At 35.3% G+C, this 22,159-nt stretch overlaps 2 protein-coding genes and 1 non-coding gene across 3 annotated transcripts in view; 2 read left to right on the top strand and 1 right to left on the bottom strand.

The window, feature by feature from the left end:
• LOC126875500 (uncharacterized) overlaps positions 1–22,159 on the top strand; it is a 555,738-nt gene that overhangs the window by 39,545 nt on the left and 494,034 nt on the right. The window lies entirely within an intron of this gene.
• LOC126875523 (uncharacterized) overlaps positions 1–22,159 on the bottom strand; it is a 422,308-nt gene that overhangs the window by 299,612 nt on the left and 100,537 nt on the right. The gene's annotated exons all lie outside the window — the stretch shown is intronic.
• Positions 11,123–11,227, top strand: LOC126875612 (U6atac minor spliceosomal RNA). Its single transcript, XR_007693584.1, has one exon. It is a non-coding gene; the product is annotated as a U6atac minor spliceosomal RNA (small nuclear RNA).

The raw sequence follows: 22,159 nt of genomic DNA, 5'->3' as shown, positions 1-22,159 counted from the left end.
ACTCGATCCTAGCTGAAGTTGACACTAGAACTACCACACCAGTGAAATGGACTGGTTTTACAATTTTATTTTAAAATTCCTACTGCATGTTATATTTTCTTTCCGCAATGATGTAATGACTTTTGCAACGATAATGTAATATCGTAAAGTAATTTGAATTAGAGGTCAGTTGAAATTAGAAAAACCGTGTACGTCGTCTTTCTGTGGTTCGTTTACATTTAAGAGCGCCTATGTGACTAAAGTCACCTAGTTCTTACAGAGATATGAGAAAAACAACAAAGAACGTTAGAACAGAAGGACGGTTTCGTGTTTCAGGGAGGGACGACCGAGAGGTCAGAGTATGCGAGTCGAAAAGTGAGTGTGTGCGAGAGTTAGAGTTGATGGAGACATTGAAAAGTAGAGGGGAGAGAATCGATCGAGTTGTCAGTTGTTAGAGTTACTACAGAGAGACAGAGAGAAAGAGAGAGAGAGAGAGAGAGAGAGAGAGAGAGAGAGAAACGAGAGTTGCCAAATAATTGTAAAGTTATTTGATATAGATACGAGTATCGCATTTAGTTTCAGTTAAACAGACATCATTTTCTGTCCAATTTAGATTTGTATATTTAATTCACTATTAATAAATTGTAAGTAATCGGGAAAAAATGTATATCTTAATTTCCACGATACTACAATAACTAAAAGAATAATATAATGGATTTTATTTCGTTTTTTATGTAATCAAACTCAAAATAATTTCGTATCGAGGCTATTTATACCAATACCAGTCAAAATGACCGGTACTTGTCAAAGCATAAAGGATCCTGCAATCTGTTTATCGAACCCCGATTAACCAGTTTCCTCGTTTTCTACAACTTGCCACACGTTTTTCAAATTTTTACCGCGCATCATTCGATATGATGATATCAGTTATCAGGAAAATTCCAGATCGATCGCTAGATCGCTAGATACTAACGCTAGAAATACCACAGCAGTCAAAATGACTGGTTCTACAATTTTATAAATGTGTCAACCCTCATTTAGGGATCTCAGATGGATCAATAATACTAAAAATCTAATACATAACATGGAATTGCTTCTGTAAGAAAGTAATAAGTCAATAGATATACAAATATTCTATTATTACCTATTTTTTAGAGACCAGTCATTTTCACTGGTTTTGGTAGAAATAGCTTCGTGTTAACTATCGGTAGTTCTAGTGTTAAGGAACAATTGTAGAGAGAAATTGTGCACTGTTTTATCCATCACTCCATTTTTTTTATAGATTTGAGGTGTATGGTGTAATAGGTATTGAAGGTACACTCAAGTATGTTCAACCAATAACGTTTATTAAACTCTATCATAACACTTAACAATTAACAACAGTTGACGCTTGACGACGATTAACAACAGCGGCGATTAACGGATCTCTCGAAACTAGCCGAGTTGTTCCTCTTCATCATTGGCGCTTCGCGGTTCGGGGTAGAATGTTCTTTTTGTTCCAGATCGAACGGATTCTTCCCTTCGTTACCCATCGATATCCCCACTAGGTGCATTTATTGGATGTGCCGCAGCGGCTGGCGCGTGTATGCTCTTCCGAGAATTCAGCGGAAGAAATCGATGGCATATTGGGCACGTCGGTGTTGCGCTTTGACGGCGTAACGCTTTGTATCACGAAGCCGTTGGAAAGTTCCGTGACACGTGCCGCCGCAATCGTTAATCGTGGTTAATCGTTATTTGTTGTTAATTGTTAAGAGTTTTATTTATTTATTCTTAGTCCATACCTTTCGGCTTTGGACGACTTTCGGTTTACATTTCTTATATAATGCCCTTACATCACTTATATATCTCTTACACTAGCTCTTCTATAATTATATACAACTGCTTATAACTATCTATTGCACCTTACTTGATCTATCTCCATGTACTAACTTATATCTAACGCTTATAACTAAGTGCTCTTTCCGTCTTTGGCTTTTGCTTCCTTGCTGTGCTCCCTCCCTGTCGTTCCTCCCCTCTTCTGCTACTCTTCTCTCCTCTATTATCGCTTTCAGTTTTGCCAGTCCTTCTCCAGTCTCATTTAGTGTTTCTACCATGTTCCTTGCTCCTCCTGTTATCTCACATTCCTATAATATGTGTTTCAAGTCCTCCTCTCCCTTTTTGCATAATCTGCATCCTCCTTCTCCCTTCTCTTTCCAGCGTTCCCTTGCCCTGGTTTCGTTACTACATCTAAATCTTGCTTCTATACTGCTGTCCTTCCGTTTCATCTTTCCTTCTAGATAGCCTTCTTTGGTAGCCCTTCTTTGGCTATGTTTCTGTAATATCTATTGTACTTAGATTTCCTTATCCTTTTCTCCCTCTCCTCTGTTTCTCTCTTCCCTCTTTCTTCTATGTTTTGGTTTACTGTCATCCTTTCTTGTCCATCTCCTGTCTCCACTTGTGTCCTTCCCTCTCTCGCCTCCTCTAACCTCATCTTTCTTTTCCTTGCTCTTTTCCCTTCTTGGCCCTTTCCTCACTTCCTTTCTCTCTCCTTTATACACTCCTTTACTAATTCCTTCTTGGATTTTAAGGCTTTCTCCTCGTACCTTACTGCTCTTTTCAGTGCCTTTTCTCTTATTTCCTCTATCTTGCACTCCTCTCTCAAAATATAATTCGGCGTTGTTGTGTCTAAGCCTAGAATCCATCTCACGTATCTCCTTTTTATTCTGTCTAGTCACTCTTCTTGTTAAGAGTTTAATAAACGTTATTGTTGAAAATCAATAGTATTTCTTGTGGGTACCTTCACCGACGATCACCTCAGATATTTTATATGTTTGTTTGCATATTACGTACAATTCGATATTTTTACAACCTCGAATGTCTTCGATCATGAAACACTTGATATTTGTATTAACGGATATTAATATTACGAATTTATATAGCAAACTGATTGTATTCGTGTGAGATTAATTTAAAATGTAGCTTCAGTTCCAATTCCTCGATGTTAGATTATTATAATATTTCCATCTGATACGGTGTCACAGCAATAGCCACTTAAGCACAGTAGAATTTTCAACCTCAAACTATTAGGGGGAGGATTAAGCAATTCATATATTGGGTTGACAACTAAGTGATTGCGGATTTTGTCATGAGAAGGCAATTACAAAATCCGCAATATATAGCGCAAGAGCAATTTGAAGATGACGTTACAAATGTATATGTAAAATATCATATTTTGTCCATCTAATGATTCCGTTAGAATGCGCGAAAGACTCTTTTTCTATCATATTCAATAATATAAACATCATCATGTGGATTGCACGTTTTAAGTCATCCTTCTCCTAGTCGACGAATTGGAATTGAATACATAAATAATAAAAAAGTTTTTTTAATGATACACGAAACCTGCAATTTTTATACACAATCGTTAACATACGTTCAAATGAAAAGAAAAGTTTCTTTGGAATGATGGCACGTTGGATAAATAATAATCTAAAGAAAGAGTCCACTGCATTAGCATGTTGAAGATTTCGTAGAGTTCACGGTACAGATAGAATGAACTGATCCAAGAAACGTATGATATTGTATGTACGATACGTATGATATTGCTGAAGACAAAATTGTTGCAACGACTATAGATAATACAGGCAATTTTGGTAAAGCCTTCCAATTATTTGGAGTAAACGTAAAATGCATAAATAATTGCGAACGAACGTTTGACACTAGAACTATCGATAGTTAACACGAAGCTGGTGTGCTACGCCGACGACACCCTAGTTCTGGCCGGGGGACGGTGGTGGCACGACACGGCGAATCGCACGGAGGACGCCGTGGCGTGCGCGGTGCGCGCCATTCGAAGGCTCGGCCTGACGGTGTCGCCGGCCAAATCCGAGGCACTGTGGTTCTTCGACCAGCGACGAAGAGGAACACCTCCTCCCGGACTGTCGGTGAACATCGGCGGAGAAGAGGTCCCGGTGAAACGCCAGATGAAGTACCTGGGTCTCACGATCGACAGCGGATGGACCTTCGGACCGCACTTCGAGCAACTGGTCCCGAAGGCGACGGCCGCAGCCAACGCCCTGTGCGGCCTCCTACCGAACATCGGCGGAGCAGGATCGAGAATCCGCCGACTCTACGAGGGAGTGGTTCGGTCCCGAGTCCTCTACGGGGCACCCGTCTGGGCCAGAAGCTTGACGGCCAGTCGCCGCAGCCTGACCGTCTGAGGCGTCAGGGGACGGGGTCCCCAGGATGACGTAGCAGGAGCGAGGCGCTAGGGGGCGTGGTCCCCCCCAGCGGTCCAAGAAGAGCAGGACGCCTCCCTTCGACAAAAGGAGAGATAGACGCCCGGGGGTAACCCGTAGTAATTCGGGAGAGATCCCGGATGCATCTCGACTCAGGCGTCAGGACAGGCCACCGTGGAGGTTTTAGCCGGTACGAATCCGGCACTACCCAGCGCCCTCTCCCCGGAGGGCGCGGGGCGCCTATGAAGGTTTCCTCCACGAAAAAAAAAAAAAAAAAAAAAAGTTAACACGAAGCTATTTCGACCAAAACCAGTGAAAATGACTGGTCTTTTAAAAAATACGTAATAATAGAATATTTTTATATTTATTGATTTATTACTTTCTTACAGAAGGAATTCAATGTTATGTAGTAGACTTTTGGTATTATTGATCCATCTGGAACCATAATCTCTAAACGTTTCGACACGTTTATAAAATTGTAGAACCAGTCATTTTGACTGCTATGGTATTTCCAGTGTCAGCATCTAGCGATCGATCCGGAATTTTTCTAACATCTGATATCGTGATATCGAACGATACGCGGTAAAAATTTGAAAAACGTGTGGCAAGTTGTAGAAAACGAGGAAACTGCTTAATTGGGGTTCGATAAACAGATTGCAGGACCCTTTCACGCTTTGACAAGTAGCAGTCATTTTGACTGCTATTGGTATACGTAGCCTTGATACAAAATTATTTTGAGTTTGGATACATAAAAAACAAAATAAAATTCATTATATTATTCTTTTAGTTATCGTTGCGAGAGTCATTACATCATTGCGGAAAAAAAATATAACACGAAGTAGGAATTTTTAAATGACGTTGTAAAACCAGTGAATTTGACTGGTGTGGTAGTTCTAGTGTTAATGAAACGGATCTTATTGCTGCTCACATACATTGCGTTTATGCGTTTCAGACAACGGTAACAGAATTTTATAAGAACTGACACAATTAACAACTGCATATAGTAGAGTTATACAGAAATGTCACTATTTGTGGAAAATGACAGCACAGCCAAAAACTGCAGAAACAATTCAGGATATTTTGTGCCATACTCTGACCAGACTTGAGCAAACTAGGTAGAACAGTTTGTATAATTCGTCACAAATTGTTGCAATAAATGGAAAAAGTAATAAACTTCGCAAAATTAAACAATTAAGATTGTCAGTAGCTAGGGAATCATTGAAAGTATAAGAAATCTTTTGCTATGCTTTAAATATGTTACAATGTGAAAGTAATACAACTTACGGAATTTTCATACCATTTCTTTCTCTACATGCAAAACTTGAAGCGATAATGAATTTTGAACGGATTTATTCTAAGCCATTTGCAGAAACTCTTTCGATCAATATAAAAGTAAGATTTCACGAATTTTTAAACCCTTTCTACTCGAAAAATTGAAAAAGGTGTAACATCGGCTTTCTCATCTCGGCGATTTAAACAGCGATGGTGATCACTTCGCTTGTCACCTACACGAAGCGAAAGATTAATGCAACCTTGTAAAGAAGCAGCCCAAGTCAATATCCAGAACAACAAAAAGAAGCTTCGTCTGGTGACGGGTTCTTCGATTTTGGAAATAATTCCCATGAAATTACTTTACCTGCATCTAGGACAGAGTTAGAAATTCTATAATATTAGGTTGTCCGGAAAGTGTCTTTCATTCGTAAACGTGTTTTTTACAACAATGCACCTTCGTACAAACGTAAAACTAAGTCTGTGAAATGTCGTGGTGTTTATCTCAATAGAACAAAATGGATCGTACGAAATTCAACAAAATAATATAAAACAAAAAATGTGCGTCTATTTTTTCGTCATAAAACGAAAGAAACCTGTCGGAAAACCTAATACATTTGATATGTGAAAAACAGCAAGGTTTATATCTTCCATATTAGAATCCATCGATAAGAAACGTTTTTTTCTTATACGTAATCGCCATTACCAAGGTCAGCAACCGTGAAGAGATTATCCTTTCATCATGCAACGATGGAAAAGGAACCGAAGGCGCATAGACTCTCAGATGAAATATTTTTAATGAAAGTCAAATTAAAAGCGTACTATACTCCCACTCGCACATCAAGATCATAATTTATATTCATTTATTATGTAAATATTTTTTCGTTGAATTATTCAACAAATGTGGATTTTATAAAAACTGTCCAATATCACTATAACTACCATAATACATATCAAATTTCTGAGTCAATCATGCCTACTGAATACATTTGCTTTGATTACTTCAGTTATTCATTAATTATGATTGCTAGATTACTTGGTAATCGTGATCATTAATTATGAACATGATTTTACGTTAGTCATAATCGTTAATCAACCAGATTAACTTTTTGCCCAACTCTGATTTAGAACTATGGAGACGAACCTAATCCAGAGCATAGCCGGAACACGGAACGAACACGGCACGGTTTTATCGACCTTTAGCTACGCAGCAAACATATGCAAAATGAGTAAACATATTCGTCATCGATTTACCATTTCTGTATTTCGAGTAACTCACATTGATCCATATCGACATTTGTCGTAGATCTTGCTCTTCTTCTTCTGTTTTTACAAACAGAGTAAATTTGATATAAAGATAATAGGTATAATTGATATTTCGAAACAAATTTCTAATAAATTCAGTTACTTATTACTGTTATAAAATACTAATAAGATATAAAAATCATTGTTGAGAATTTTGCATCTTAATTGCCAAAATAATGATACAGAAACACTAAATTTACTCTTAGAATTTACATTAAAATAGTTATATATTTATTTGATAAAGGATTTCAAAGATATTCATCGATACACACTTGCACGCGTCCCACCTTCTTCCATATCACACTTAACTGAAAAGTTTACATTCCTTTGTTTACGAGCCACCGCGCACACATATACTTCCACACACTCATATTCACGTACATGTATAGCTACTACGCGGTCAATCTAGTCTAGCACATAAAATTATACACATCTCTATAATCATAAATATGATTTCTATATGATTTATAAATATGAATATTCCTTTTCGTAAAGTGTAACATATATTGGGTTGGCAACTAAATGATTGCGGATTTTGCCATTAGGTGGCATTGACAAAATCCGCAATAAATTTCCACTCTAAAGTATAAAACTAAATAATAAAAGATATATGTGTATGAATTGTTTTTATAGAAACGTAATGTTTCAATTACTATAAAATCGATACAAGAAACAATTCTAGGACTGTCTCGGAAATAATAAAGTTTTGTAAATAATTAATCTAGAAACAAAGCGTATAAGAATCAAAATAGAAATCGTTATAGAAACAGAAATTCCTTACAAGAATTACTCAGAATAGAAGTTCATAAATATCGTAAAAAACAAAATCAATACCATAAGTGTCTTCGACCTCCACTTTTTATATTTTACAAAAAAGTTAAACAAACAATTGTATCTTTTTTAACGAATTCGTATAAAAGTTTACAAAACAAGTCAATCTGTGCCAACACTTTCATTGATCACTATAAACGTATGACTAATCGTACTAAAGACATCTACCACGACATAAATATTATTAGGTTGGCAACTAAGTGATTGCGGATTTCGTCAATACCACCTAATGGCAGAATCCGCAATCTCTCAGTTGCCAAGACAATATTTACAGACAAATTGAAAGATACGTAAACTTATAATTTATTAATGACAAGTTTTTCATCTGAAATTATATATTAATTGTTATCTTTCCTAACGCCGCAGGCTATCATAATTCGTTTTACGAAATCTATAAGATAATAATCTATAAATAAATCGAAGCAGGCTCTTGTGGACAATTTCTCTGAGAATTCTGATTTCCTGTGACACATTGCCTATACGATAATTGCGCAATCGTGAGTGTTTACCATCAAAGTACAGGTGAGAAGACGTATGACATACGATATATTGCCAAGAAATCTACAATAAAATATCCTTAACCACTTAGGTACGACGCGCCACTATAGTGGTTCAGTCTACTGACTCATTCGCTCAACGTTTGAACTAATTCATCTTTTTCATTTGTCTTGCTTCCCACTTTTCTTGTCCTCGCAACGTTTTATAACAATGTTAACAATATACGAACAGAATATATAGTCATTGTTCCTGATACACCAGTGTCAGATATCATGTGTCTTTCTGTTAAAATAAATATGCCGATCCGTATCCGTATAACTTTTTAGAATCTTCAACCAGAAAATGTCGCTTCAAAATAGAAAACGAAGAGCAATTTGAAAAACGCTATCGCGCGATGAGTGTGAAAATTGTGGCGTGGGTCTATGTGCCGTGCCGTGCTTTAAAATATATCGCACTCAATTGTTTTATTAATTATCAAAGCAAATTATTAAAGTTAAAATCTAATATCTTTAAGAAAAATTATAATTTAATTATCAAAAACTTCATCCCAATGTTCTTGCATAGAGAACAGCATTATCTGTTCCACATTGTAGTGCTATATCGTTTATACGTAATTCACGCCAAACTCTACCGTATAGAGAACGATGATCTTGTTTGTTACCTTATTGTCTTTTTCGTGTCGTATTTATTCCTAAATCCAAATTGATCCGATGGAATTAAACTTCTTTCAGTGATTATCTTTCACGCCCTATTTTCAAATACGTTTTTCAATAACTTCACAACTTTTTATAAGTTTTTTGGACGTTGTTGGGAGCAATGAAATCGGTCTAGGGGGAGTTTCCCTATTAGTCGACACTTATGGTTTTCCTTAGATACACAAAAGAAATAATGTCTTGTTTTTGTTTATTTTGCCTTAATTACAGGTCGACTACGGTAGAAATCAAAGTAAAGAAATAAGATAAATAAAATTGTCATAATATTTAGATTAAACAATCATTAAACGTTGGTTATTGATTTTAAAAGAACATAGAATGACACCTAACATCGGACATAGCGAAAATAAGTAACGCAGGGCAGCTTCAAAATAACTTACAAGAAATAATTTATAAAAATACGAAATAAAAACTTGGCTCTTTTCTGATTTCCTTTTCCTTGGTTCATAGAACCTTTTCATCTTTAAATACATGACATAGATTTTTTGAAAGAATGTTACTAGAAAAACAGAGTGGATATTCATGAAAATTCATAGTTTTCAAAATAACGCTTAAAGAATGGAAGCAAAGTATTTGCTATCTTAAATTACGACTTGTTTCTGTTTAATAGTGTAATTTTATTGGTGCTTAAGAAAGCATGATGCTTAAGAAAGAAGGCATTTTTAGTTATTTTTTAAAAATGTCTAAAAATTGAAATTTTTAAAAATCTGTTACTCTCTTAGCAACTGAACAAAGGGATGCAATGTTTAACATGTGCACAAGCATAGTTACAACGATGAATGCTGTTTTACGTTTATAGGCGCAAATGGATTAAATATCACGTCCTGTCCCTCTATTGGGCGGCACTCCTATATTTGATACGTTCCATTAGGAAATGAACTGATCGTTTCCTCGAGTCGGGAGCCTTAAGGTCTTTCTAATGAATTACTAGAAAATAAGCAAAATATGTGTAAAAATTTACGTATTAAAAATTTTTGTTTTCCTACGTATTGAAAATTATAACAATTCTTCATAACGTTAATACTAAAAATGGTTTCTGGAAGAATTTAGTGTATTTTTTAACTTAATATATATATTTAGTTATATATATAACTAAATTATTATGAGCTATGAAGTCTCTTAGAAAAAACATGATTCCATAATATGTTTCGATTTAATGATGAAATATCGCTTCAAACATTCCTTATAGCTACTCGAGCTACTATCCTGAAATTAAAATTGAGCCAGAACATTCTCGATTTTGATTTAATAAACGGTAAAATCATTAAGGAACTTTCTTCTAAAGCATTTAGAATATTTACTATGATATACATTGTCACATTAACCCCTTCCCGTGCTTTAACGAATCTGACTCGCGATGAAGATTTTGGCCCAAACACGAATATCAGGAGCCACGGTCGTGAACAGATAGCTTTACATCTGCCACGGTGTTTTAGGAAATATCATACCATGGAGGTTTTTTAGAGTTGTAAGTATTTTCTTATTAGATATTGATTCAAGGTGAACATTTCTTATAATTGAATTTTTTTGTTTATAATATGCGATTTACTTTTAGGCGTAATATTATTACATTGCTTGGGATAAAATCACATTTGAAGACTCTTGAATTTCTATTGAATTTCTATCGAAGTATCGTTTATTTATGAAATATAATTTTGAAACCGTCATCTATTACAAAATATAATACATTTATCATATCCATAAAAGGGAAAAAGGATTAGAGTTTACTTCCACAACAGCAGTGTCGCGTAAAACTGACTATATCATAGGTATTTGTATTTCGGCTTGTATTGTGACTGTTCTTGAGCTCAGTCTGCTTTGTTTACCTATCGCTTGGGCCAGAGTTTCGTCGAGCTATATCAATCAAATACTTTCCAAACAACTAAAACCTCGGCGGGGCAGCCGGCTACGCTCGTTAAGGCTCACAACCGAAGACGACGCGTCGGGAGTTCGAATCATCGGCCTGCAAAATATATTTGCAAAGGGATGGAAAAGCCAAAATCTCTCTTGAAAGTAATATACAACAGGCAAGCGCCCAGACCATACATACCCACCCCATCTCCCTTGCGCTGTGTTGTAGGTGTACTTTCTGGGAGTGCTTGGTAAAGGTGTGCTTGGTGTTATTAAGCACAAAGCAGGGGGGGGGGGCCCGACGATCGACTCTCGCTGGTTACGCCCCGCAGTGGAGGTTTTAGCCGGTAAGAATCCGGCACTACCTTCCGCCGCCCTGTGTTTCCGGCCCACAGGGGGTGGTATAATGGTGTCTATGAAGATTTCCTCCACGTAAAAAAAAAAAAAAAATTTTTTTTTCTACAGTATGAAAAGAGAGACGTTTAGCATTCCCCTGGACAAGGATGGAACACATATATAAGGTAAGGCACTGTCGCCTTTCGGCGGCACTTACCGAATTTTTTTGGAATGACCGCGGAGAGCCTCCGCTATCCTTCCGGATGACCCAGGCGCTCGCAGGACATAGAGTATTCGGGGAATACCTGCAGAAAATCGGAAGAGAGGTGACGAACACCTGTCACCACTGCGGAGAGTGCGAGGACACGGCCCAGCATACGCTGGAGTTTTGTGCGGCGTGGGAGGCCCCCGTCGTATGCTGCGACTAGCGATTGGCGAGAGATTGGACCCCATGTCAGTTATGAAAACGATGCAAGCACAACAAAGATGTACACTTGACATCATTTAAGGGGAGTTTTCCATAATGTTGGACGGCGCTTAATATCGGACACCAGTCACATTTAAAAAAGTTGAAACGCGACGGAATAGTTTTAACTGTCAAAGCAGAGGAGGAGATAGAACAAAAGATGTGCAGATTTTTCCACGTTTCCATCGTGTATGTGTAGACAAAAAATCAATCGATCGTTGGCGCTTGACTTAAAATCAATGCACTGTGAAAGTTAAAAATTATATCCATTGCCTGATGCAGTAAAAAAGTGATATCGCGATGATAATTGCGGATGGAAGGAAGATGTACGTTTTTGTACAATAAACTCTGAAATGTATTTAACGGCGTCTAATACATACGGATGAAGGACAGGAAATAAAAATAGAAAGATTAGATGCTTAGGTACAGTAATATGTATGTCGGGTTTACATTAGAATTAGGGTTAGGGGCATAAAGCGAATCTTCGTTTGGATTACACGTCGTCGTTATGCAATAGAGAAGACATTGGCTAGTGCAAATACGATTACCATAGAACCGGACAAGTAACCGTGGTAATTAGATACTCGAGAAACTAATGACAATGATCCTAGGTTCAATAACGAACCCGCGGACAACGGGACGGTAGCCGTACGCACTCGCAAAGATCTAAGTCGGATTCTGTGTTAATAGTCGCTGGCGTTAATCTCTTTTTTTTTGTCGATGAGACCGCAAGAGAGAATGACTTTCCGTCACGGTGATACCCCAGAGGAAAACTATGACGGGATGTGTCTAAGGACACGAGATCATCGGATTCGTCGGGGACATCCTACGTTCGGAAAGTAAGGGAAATTGACGTTGCTGCTAATTGGCCAATCTCCATATCGGTAGTTAGAAAAGGATGCTAGCTGCCCTTGAGGGAGGGTTGCTAGTGGGAGACGTCGTTCGTGGAAAAATAGGTCGCTCCTGTCTTCCCGTAACTGGGACAAAGACTGTGTATCTGTTGAAGGATTTTAGGTAACTAGATATTAGTGTTTATGACGGTCCTTGGGCTAGCCGATCACGTGCTGTGGAGACGCGTCGACATCTGGTAAACATCCTGCCCGGAGAATAGAATCTGCGTGTGGCAAGCTACGGGACAGAAACCGTTGGAATGTTTACTGCCACGTGCCGCTACAAATCTTTCTTTTAAGGAGAGCTATAGGATTACTCAATGCCTTTGTTAGATGGAGAGTTCGTCCCGTTGACCGCGGCCACGTTCGGCGACTAATTGTCGCCTTGAGCCTAAGCTCATTGTCACAAGTCTCAAACAAATACAATTGATTAGAATGACGGCAAATCGTTTAGTTACAACTGTAGATTTTAATTACAATGTTTTTATGGATTTTCCCGAGGTTTCAGAGGGAAGGCACCGGTGTCCTCTTATCTCCGACATGTATATAGATAACTATAAGGTGTGACTCTAATGATAATTACGATTATAGCGATTATAACGCTGCCGCTAACAGTCTTTTCTGTACATGTATATCAACAACTATATAATATATATGGTTCGATGCGTCATTCAACTATATAGTATATATAATCAATAACTATATATATATATATTATATATATGTAATTTACAACAGACATGTGGAATAAAAATGTTAAATAAAATTCGTTAATAGGTTACTATGTATTAATAGTTGTGAAGTGGAACTCAAAGGAAAGACTTTAGAGCATACTTATCGCTTTGTACAAATCGTATATTCTGAGATATAAGAAAACAAATCTTATGGCTATATATTGAAAATTGACGAGCTTACGTATAGTATATATATATATATATATATATATATATAGATAGATAGATAGATAGATAGATAGGAGCAGTTTGGTACGGTTTTATGTCACCGTAACGGCATAGCCTGTCCTCAAAGAAGAGGCAACGATACCAAACAATGCTGCTCCATATCGTACGGTAATGTTCTGGGTGTGAAAACCTGAACTTCGTGAAGATTTTCAGGAAAATTTTATTTATTGACACAACCAGATAATACAAAATGAGTCTGGTCTGACATAAGCAGAAAGTTCAGCGTACTATTTATAGTCAAAATTTCAAGTAACTCTTGAGAAAAATTTAGCTGTTGGACCACAACTATATTGTATAGATGAAAGTTAGGGTCCTTGTGCAAAATTCTACGAAGACTTCGACTTGAAAATAAAGCGTTTGCGTGTCTTCTGGTTGAACAGCGTTGATCCCGTTGCATTGCTATTCTCGCAATTTCAATGTCCTCTGCAATTCGTATTGCACGAGCAACAGCGAGTAGCTTCGTGTTTAATGCAGAAGCACTGTGCCAAAAATTCCGAACCTGTAACTTGATGGAGTTACGGCAATGAACAGTGTCGTGGCGCGGAATTTAAAAATGTATGCGAAATAATTACTTTGTTCGACAATATAGAAAAATCGCCACAGAAGAGTTATCAAAATACTTAGAAGGAAGGATGAAGTGGAAGAACAGAAAAATATTAGCAGGATTCAGATGTGGAAACGAGACCAAAGCAAGGGAATACTGGTAGATATATAAGAAAAGAGAGATTAGATAGATATAAGGGAGGAGGCAATGAGGTGATAACGCCAAAAGACTGATAGAATGTAAAAGCGTAATAGGTAAACGAGATGTAAAACCGAAAGCTCGTCCAAAGCCAAAAGGCACGGACTAAGTAATAATAAATAAAATTAAATAAATAAATAATTATTTTGTTCTAATAACTGATTCACTATTTCTAAAAAACGTTTCTGATACAAATGCACGATAATATTCGGTTCATCGTGCCATCATTACTGAAATTATCGGCAGGTACGCAAAGAAATACAAGGAAAGAGCTCATAAAAAGAAGACTAAAGAGAAAACACCTCAGTGACCTCACTAAAGAAATAAAATAGACAAACTGGAAGATGGTATTCCGATGGGCGTAGCCATCCACATATTATTTAGCAATAAAGCTAGAAAAATTGAACAAATGCCCAACTGGACAAATTGCAAAGTACAAATTAAAAAAAAATTACTGAAATGATATTATATAAACTATCCTTTCTCTTAAACTCCACAGTAGGATCGTATGTACATGTATGGAAATACCCGTGGTGGGGATAAGGCTCTTAGCGACAGAAAATGTCTCAAGCAAGGCGCATCAATCGATTTGTTAGGCTTCGTCGTGCAGTCTGCGTTGTATCTGGAATCTGCGACACGATCATGCCTGTAACTGAATTCTACTCTAATATGTAAATCTACATTTATTTAAACAACATTTTCTACTCTATATTTACTTTAAATAAATTGAGGAAGGTTATGAAAAATAGTTTGGTTTATATCCCTTTACCTCCTGTGGTAAAGATGGCGGAGGTGACATTAAATTTAAGAAATCGATTGCAGCGGATTCGTAAAGCACACTTACCGATATTTCGGAGTAAAATCATCAAATTCCTGGGCACGAGCCTATGTAATATTCGTAAACTATAAACGTCTTACAATGCATCATTTTCACAAACACTTTTACGTTTAACTTTAGTTATTCATATGACATGTGTTTATAATAGGCTATCAACGAGCGTACGTGAAATGGCATAACGTCGATAGGTTTAAATAGCAGGAAGTTGCATAGTAAGATAAAGTAGGAAATGATTTTCTACGTAATTATATAAAGAGAAGTGCTCTGAAAGCATTCTAATTTGTTTTAATATGAGACTATTAGGTTGTCCGAAATGTTTCTTTCGTTTTATAAGGAAATAATCAACGCACAATATTTTTTGTTTTATATTAGTTTATTGAATTATGCACGAATGTAATAATAGAAATAAAACTAAATGGATCATACCTAATTCAATAAAATAATATAAAACAGAAATTGTTGCTCATCTATTATCGCCTTATGAAACGGAAGAAACTTTTCGGACAACCTAATATTTAAGACTCGAGAGAGATACCTTGGCAATTGTAAAGAATTTTAACAATTTTCTGTGCTTCATAAAGCTTTACGTTTTTAATCCATTACCTACAATGATTTTAGTTGAAATTATCGTTCCTTAACGAAGAACAATATTTTTTATCGTAGTAAAAAGCCGCTAGAAGAAAATAAATAAAAATATTCCATGTGTCCTTATTTTCAAAGAAAATATTATTTCTTAAAACAGTAATCACCTTCCATAAGGCTAAGAATATTATAATTTCTACGAAAGAACATTAAAAATATGTTTGACAAAATTATAATAAATTTTCTTTATTAACTCGGGAAAACGAGTTTGCTTTTCGGCACTGAACTGCTTCGGAGCTAAAGTTACTTTAAACGTCCATCTACCAACATTGTCTTCTGGCATTTTGCCACTATTTCTAAGCTCCATCGAGAATCACGCTTGCTCGCGACGAGATAAAACTTCGGAAATAAGGCAAATATTTTAAGCCAAGTTCTATGTATCGAAAACACTAAGTGCAGGCTTTATCTTTATCGAAAAGGCCGGTCGAAACTTTTGCCAATAAGTTTTAAATTGCTTAAACATGCAACTTTGTAACTTACGTCTGGTTGATTTAGTATGAATTAACTGTTCTGTTTTATGAAACTTGATGCAAAGTTTTATATGTAACGCATGCTCGGAAACACTGCAATTAATAAATCTTCGGAAGGTTAAATCGAAACTCTTTCTTATTAATATGTCGTAGTCGTATCTAGTAGAAAATAAATAACTAAAATGTAAATATTAAATACTTCCTGTTCAAAAATACTTTATATCACTAAATATATGGTAAAAATAAATGAATAAAATTTAAATATTAAATAATTCCTTTCCAAATATTCGTTTTTATCGCTACATACATATGATAATTATAATCATGTAATTGCTATGTTGATATGCGTACATGGAAACATAAATAGTGAACATTGGAACTGCTTAAAAATTAGTTTATTTTGTATAAATGTTATTACAATTTGGAAAAAGGTAATAGCCCGTCAACCAGTTTTATTATATCTTAATCCGGTGTAAGTTTATATTATATTATATTAGAACAAACTTATTTGCGCAATAAAAGTATTTCAAGCAGCTTAATTAGTTACAATATTCTATAAGTATAATATTATATAATGTCAATTCTATATCTAATATAATATTCATAACGCAAAAACAAAAAGATACAACGTTGACGCGTGATTATTTCGTAATTATATTATCTCCTAATAATAAAAACAGAATTATATCAATATAATTACTAACGTAATTACAAATAGATGTAATTACTACTAATAATACGTTACGAAACGGGGGTTCGAGTAATTAGAAGAATGCAGGTGGAAACCGGATGTTTTGCATCCGTAACAAATAATTCAAACGGAATATAAATATAATAAATATAATCCAAACGCAATATGAAAACTAAAATACAGAAAATTTGAATATGTTATTATTTAACGATTATAATATAAGAACTCCACGGAGAAAGAGAGAAATGACATAAATTAGCATTTCTCAGAAAATAAAAATTTATTTTTCAGTATACAGAATGTTCGGCTACAGACATTCAAGTATTTAAGGTGTTTTCTTGAGGCTAAAATAAGATGGGCATCAAGAATAAAAAAATGCGTTTTCGGCTTCGTGTTTTAATTACTGGCAATTAAAAATGAACCGAAATACCCCCCTGTGCGAATAAATCTTCTTACGCGAAGGAAAATAGGTCAGCGTAAACAACGGGGCGCACTGCGATCCTCAAATTGAACGATAAATGAGCGGCAGCGTTCTTGTTCGTTCTTGTAACGAAGTTTGCTGGCATACACACATATAACCCAATAACATGTAAAAATGAAGAGTGCGCACTACACCTCAATTTCTTGTAACTATCTTAAAATTCAAAAAATTTTTATTCAAATTAATACGACATAACCAGCGATAAAGAAAACACGCAAGGCATACGAAAGAATTAACGTTGAACTCAAAGTCGTTGAAATTGACATTCTTCCTTTTCTTGTGAATCTTTCATATAATGTACCGATAAATAATATTTATAATATTTATAAAAACAGAGAAGGTCTGTGCATAGGTATGTATGTGCTTGTGTCCGAGGTAATCTGAAAAACTACTTAAATGATTTGATAATAATTCTTGCACATTGAAAAGTACATTTTCTGCAAGATGTAGGGTACATTTTATTACTCTGACTTCTCAGGAAACCGGGCAATGAATATAAGATATGACCAAGCAGGTCTCTATTGCATGGGTGCGTTTCGCTTGACCGTCAGTTGATAGTCACTTCCTAGAAATATCTCTCGAATACTATTTACTATGTTGATTTTTATAATAAATAATAGTGAGTCTTAAATCACGAAACTAATTGTGGGGAGTAAGCACGAAACATTCAGTTGGCGCAGTCGGAACGGTTGCGCATTGAAGAGAGAGAGAGAGGGAAAGGCAATGTTGCCACATGGTTACGACGCTGTGAAGTTGCTTTGCGTCGCACTGAAGATGCTTTCGAGATGTCTCGAGTTATAGCGATTACCAGATCGTGCGATAGTTTCGCTAACGACCGTCAATATTTAAAACGGGAATCGCTCTCTGACCACTGACAAGTGCGGACCCGACACTAAGACAAGGTAACGGAGTTATTCTCAAGTTTAATGAAGCTTAAGGAATAGGGGAAAATTATTTACGAAAAGACGATAGATAGATAGTAACCTCAGCTCGAGAAATTAGCGATAGACACTTTAAGCGATTTACCGACGACAGAGTTCGAACTTTTCAGACTCGAAATAGAAAAAATCAGCGCTAAATGTAAGTACTCAAAGAATTAACGAACAACGAGAACGTCCTACTACAATTAGTCCTAATACAAATAGACTGCGCAATTAAGAAATATGCGCCACTACACAGTAACAATAGATTAGCATTCAACCGTTACGATCAAAGTATCAACAATTATTTCATGTGAATGGTATTCAAATAGGTAAAATGCATAAAATATGCAATAAATGTATGATTCTCTCATTGGTATATATATATATATATATATATATATATATATATATATATATATATAAAAATTCGATATAAAATATATAAATGTATAAAATATATATATATATATGTAAATTCGATAGAATATAAAACATCAACCGACGGTTTGACTTTCACTGTATTTACTGGGAGTCGGTCGAACAATATAAATAGACAAGGACAGGGACTTAGCAGAGAGAATAGAACAGGATTTCAAGAAGCGAAGATTGAACAAAGAAGAAGAAAAGCAAGCTTAAAAGTTAGAAAGGGAAAGAGAAGAAAGATTAGAAGCGAAGAGTTTTAAGGAGACACGGAAAAAGACTTAGAAAATCGATTTTTGAGTTTTTACGAATCGATCGTCTGATTTCCAAAATATTACATCATTACATAAATATATATATAATTATATTATATTATATATACAGGGTGGTTAGTAATTGGTGGTACAAGCGGAAAGAGGGTGATTCTACGCGAAAAAAGAAGTTGAAAATATAGAATAAACATTTTTTTTCTTTTTTTAAATTTTTTCATCGAGACAACGATCTACAGTGAGATCCGTTATAACGAGACGCGATAAAGTGCACGCGTACCGAGCGAAACTTCAAAATCGATTTTCTCGAAAACAAAGCCTCGAACGAAAATATTGTATTCTATATTTTCGACTTCTTTTTTCGCGTAGAATCACTCCCTTTCCGCTTGTACCTCCAGTTACCAACCACCCTGTATATGCAGACCCTAAAAACTCAGAAAATTAATACATATCAATTTCTACCAGTAACAGAACTAAAAATGTAGTTTATGCAAAAGTATTATAATTATTGAGATATGTATAATTTTATGTGCTGGACTAGATTAGCTGCATAGTAATGATACGTGTACGTGAATATGAATGTATGGAAGTATGTTTGTGCGCGGCGTCTCGAAAACAAAGAAATGTAAACTGTTTAGTCGATTAACAGTCTGGTATGGAAGAAAGTGAGACGCGTGCAAGTGTGTATCGATGAATATCTTTGAAATCGTTTATCAAATAAATATATAACTATTCTAATATAAATTCCAAGTGTAAATTTAGTGTCCTTATACTATTATTTCGGCAATTAAGATCTAAAATTCTCAACAATAATATCAAAAAATAAAGAGAGAAAAATATTACTCTGGACTATCTCATCTTACACTACAGCAAATTTTCTGCTACTAAATCAAACTTTAATATTAATTCCACATAATAAAATATAACTTAAAACATTACAATTACTGAAATTTTTTAAACAAATGAATCTGTAGCGCGACTTTATGTAATCAATAAGAAAAAGAAAAATTGAGCGACATAACTATTTTAGTAATTTTCTTTCAATTCATTTTGTGTCTTTTAATTCTTTCTGTGTATTATGTATAATACACAAAATTGTAATGTTTAGTTATTAAAAGAAAATTTTTAAATTTTTTAATGAAACTGTATCAGACACAAGCATATTCGGTGTAAACCTTACATAAAGGTTAAAATAAAAATAAAATGTCATCTATGAGTGTGCAAGTATGTATCCTAGATAAATTTGAATAAAATTTCGTTAGTACTTGATATACATTACGTAAAATGTAGCATGAGATTTGTCTAAAAGAAGGATAATTTGTAAGGCCAAGATATAAAAATTAAATGAAATATTGATAAATATAAAAATTGGATAAAGTATTGCGGAGATAATAAAAAGGACAATTTTGTTTGAGTAACCACTACCTATTAACGATAATAATCTAAACGCTTTGGAACTGCATTGACATTTTACGTAACACGGTACTGCAAAACTTTTATCTTTGAAATCTTATGCGCGAACGCCCAAACATACTGTTCGATCGAACACACCACAGATTCGTGACGTGAACTGTGAAAATTTCCAATGACCTCGTGATGTACATATGTGATTAGCGAATAACAGTAACTCTCAGCGTTATATTCGATGTAGGTGCGGCGCGACGCAAAATAGATGGGTGCGGTTTACGCGAGTTAGATCAGCATTAACATAGTAAACGATTTTGACGTTTTGTTTATCCTTATATTCATCTTAAAGATAACATCTTAAAGATAACAAAAATTATAATCAAAATACCATCAGTACTTTTATTTTACCATATTACCATTGTTATAAATAGGCCTCCACATATACTTTCTCAATTTTTCCAAGGGAAATAGAAACGTCATTATTTTACAAATGTTAGTCTAAATATTGAAACTCAGCCTGGCATATCGCTTCTGCTAAACATCTGAGAGGGTACCATTCTCGGAAATCTTAAAGAGTTATCATATGCATACAGTAAATCCCTTGAAACACTCCCACTATAGACACTATAGACACTATAGACATTATAGACATTATAGACACTATTAACATTATAGACACTATAGACTTCCACTGTAGAATTTCGACATTTCATTGTATGCAAGGAACTGAAAAATTACGCTTCTTAGACAGATCGTGATGAAATGTAAGCTTCGTAGAGAGAGAAAGAGAGAGAGAGAGAATTCACGAATCCACAAATAGTGGCTGAATGTGGTTACCGCAAAAATATTAAAATACGAGGCAAGAAAGAAAAGTGAAGCATGTGACGAATGCCGCTTTCGTTTCGAACAAATAAAATAGAGTAGAAAGAATAGAAAAACGGAAAGATGGATAGTATAGCGATGTCATTAAGTAAGGTGGTAGAGCGATTAATAGATAAAAAGTATCAAGTATGGCTGTTGAAAGTAGGTGCAACCTTGAGAAGCCACAAACTCTTTAAGGAACTTATAGAAAATGATCAAAATACTCAAGAAAATAATTGCCTGATCTGGGAAGTGAAAAATAATGAGGCGTTCGAAATTATTATAATAACCGAACAGGTTGGACTGTGCTTAGGTGAGACGAGCGCAAAAAGATATGGAGCGATTTAAGATATATTTATGTGGGGGAAGCTGAAGATCAAATAACAGACATAGAGTTAGACCTAAAAGGTATTACAAAGGTCCTGAACTGCAAGTCCTGAAAGTGCAATGAAATATATAATCCGTGCAGAGAATGCCGCTCAAAGGAGCACATTTCTGGGTAAAGTAATAGAACCCGAGAAATAGCATACCGTGTAGTCCGGGGCGTACGTATAAAATTTAAAAGGATGGCTGTAGTGTAGAGAACTCAAAATGTCATCTTAGAAGACATATAATGCACCTTATTACGAAGAAGAGAATCGTATGAAAGTTAACAATAGTAATTACTATTACGAAGCGAATTCGACTAATGAAAAACATACAATATGAAAAGACATATTCCTCCATAAACCAAAGCAAAAGATTGCTTTTACAGAACTGACAAAAGAGATGGTACATTAGAAAATAGAATTAATAAAAGAAGAGGAGGCACAAGAATTAGGCGAGAATTTAGCAATAGCAAGCAGCAAATAAGTATGATTATTGAAGCCCACGAAGGATATGCTTTTCATGCATTTGTATATTCCAAAATATATACTAAGAAGGATAATAACTCTCGACACTCTGAACAAATATGGATTGTGAATTCTGACACATCATCACACACGTCACTGAATGCTATATGCTTGACGAATGTTGGACCCTACTTGACCAAAGCACAGGCAGAAGTGCCATACATGTAGGTATGCCAGTAATGAATGAACATAGAAATATATACAT

The sequence above is a fragment of the Bombus huntii genome, chromosome 18 (assembly GCF_024542735.1).
Source record: "Bombus huntii isolate Logan2020A chromosome 18, iyBomHunt1.1, whole genome shotgun sequence".
NCBI classification, from domain to species: Eukaryota; Metazoa; Arthropoda; class Insecta; order Hymenoptera; family Apidae; genus Bombus; species Bombus huntii.
The sequence above is the reverse complement of the archived record's forward strand: the minus strand, read 5'-3'. Positions and strand labels throughout refer to the sequence as shown.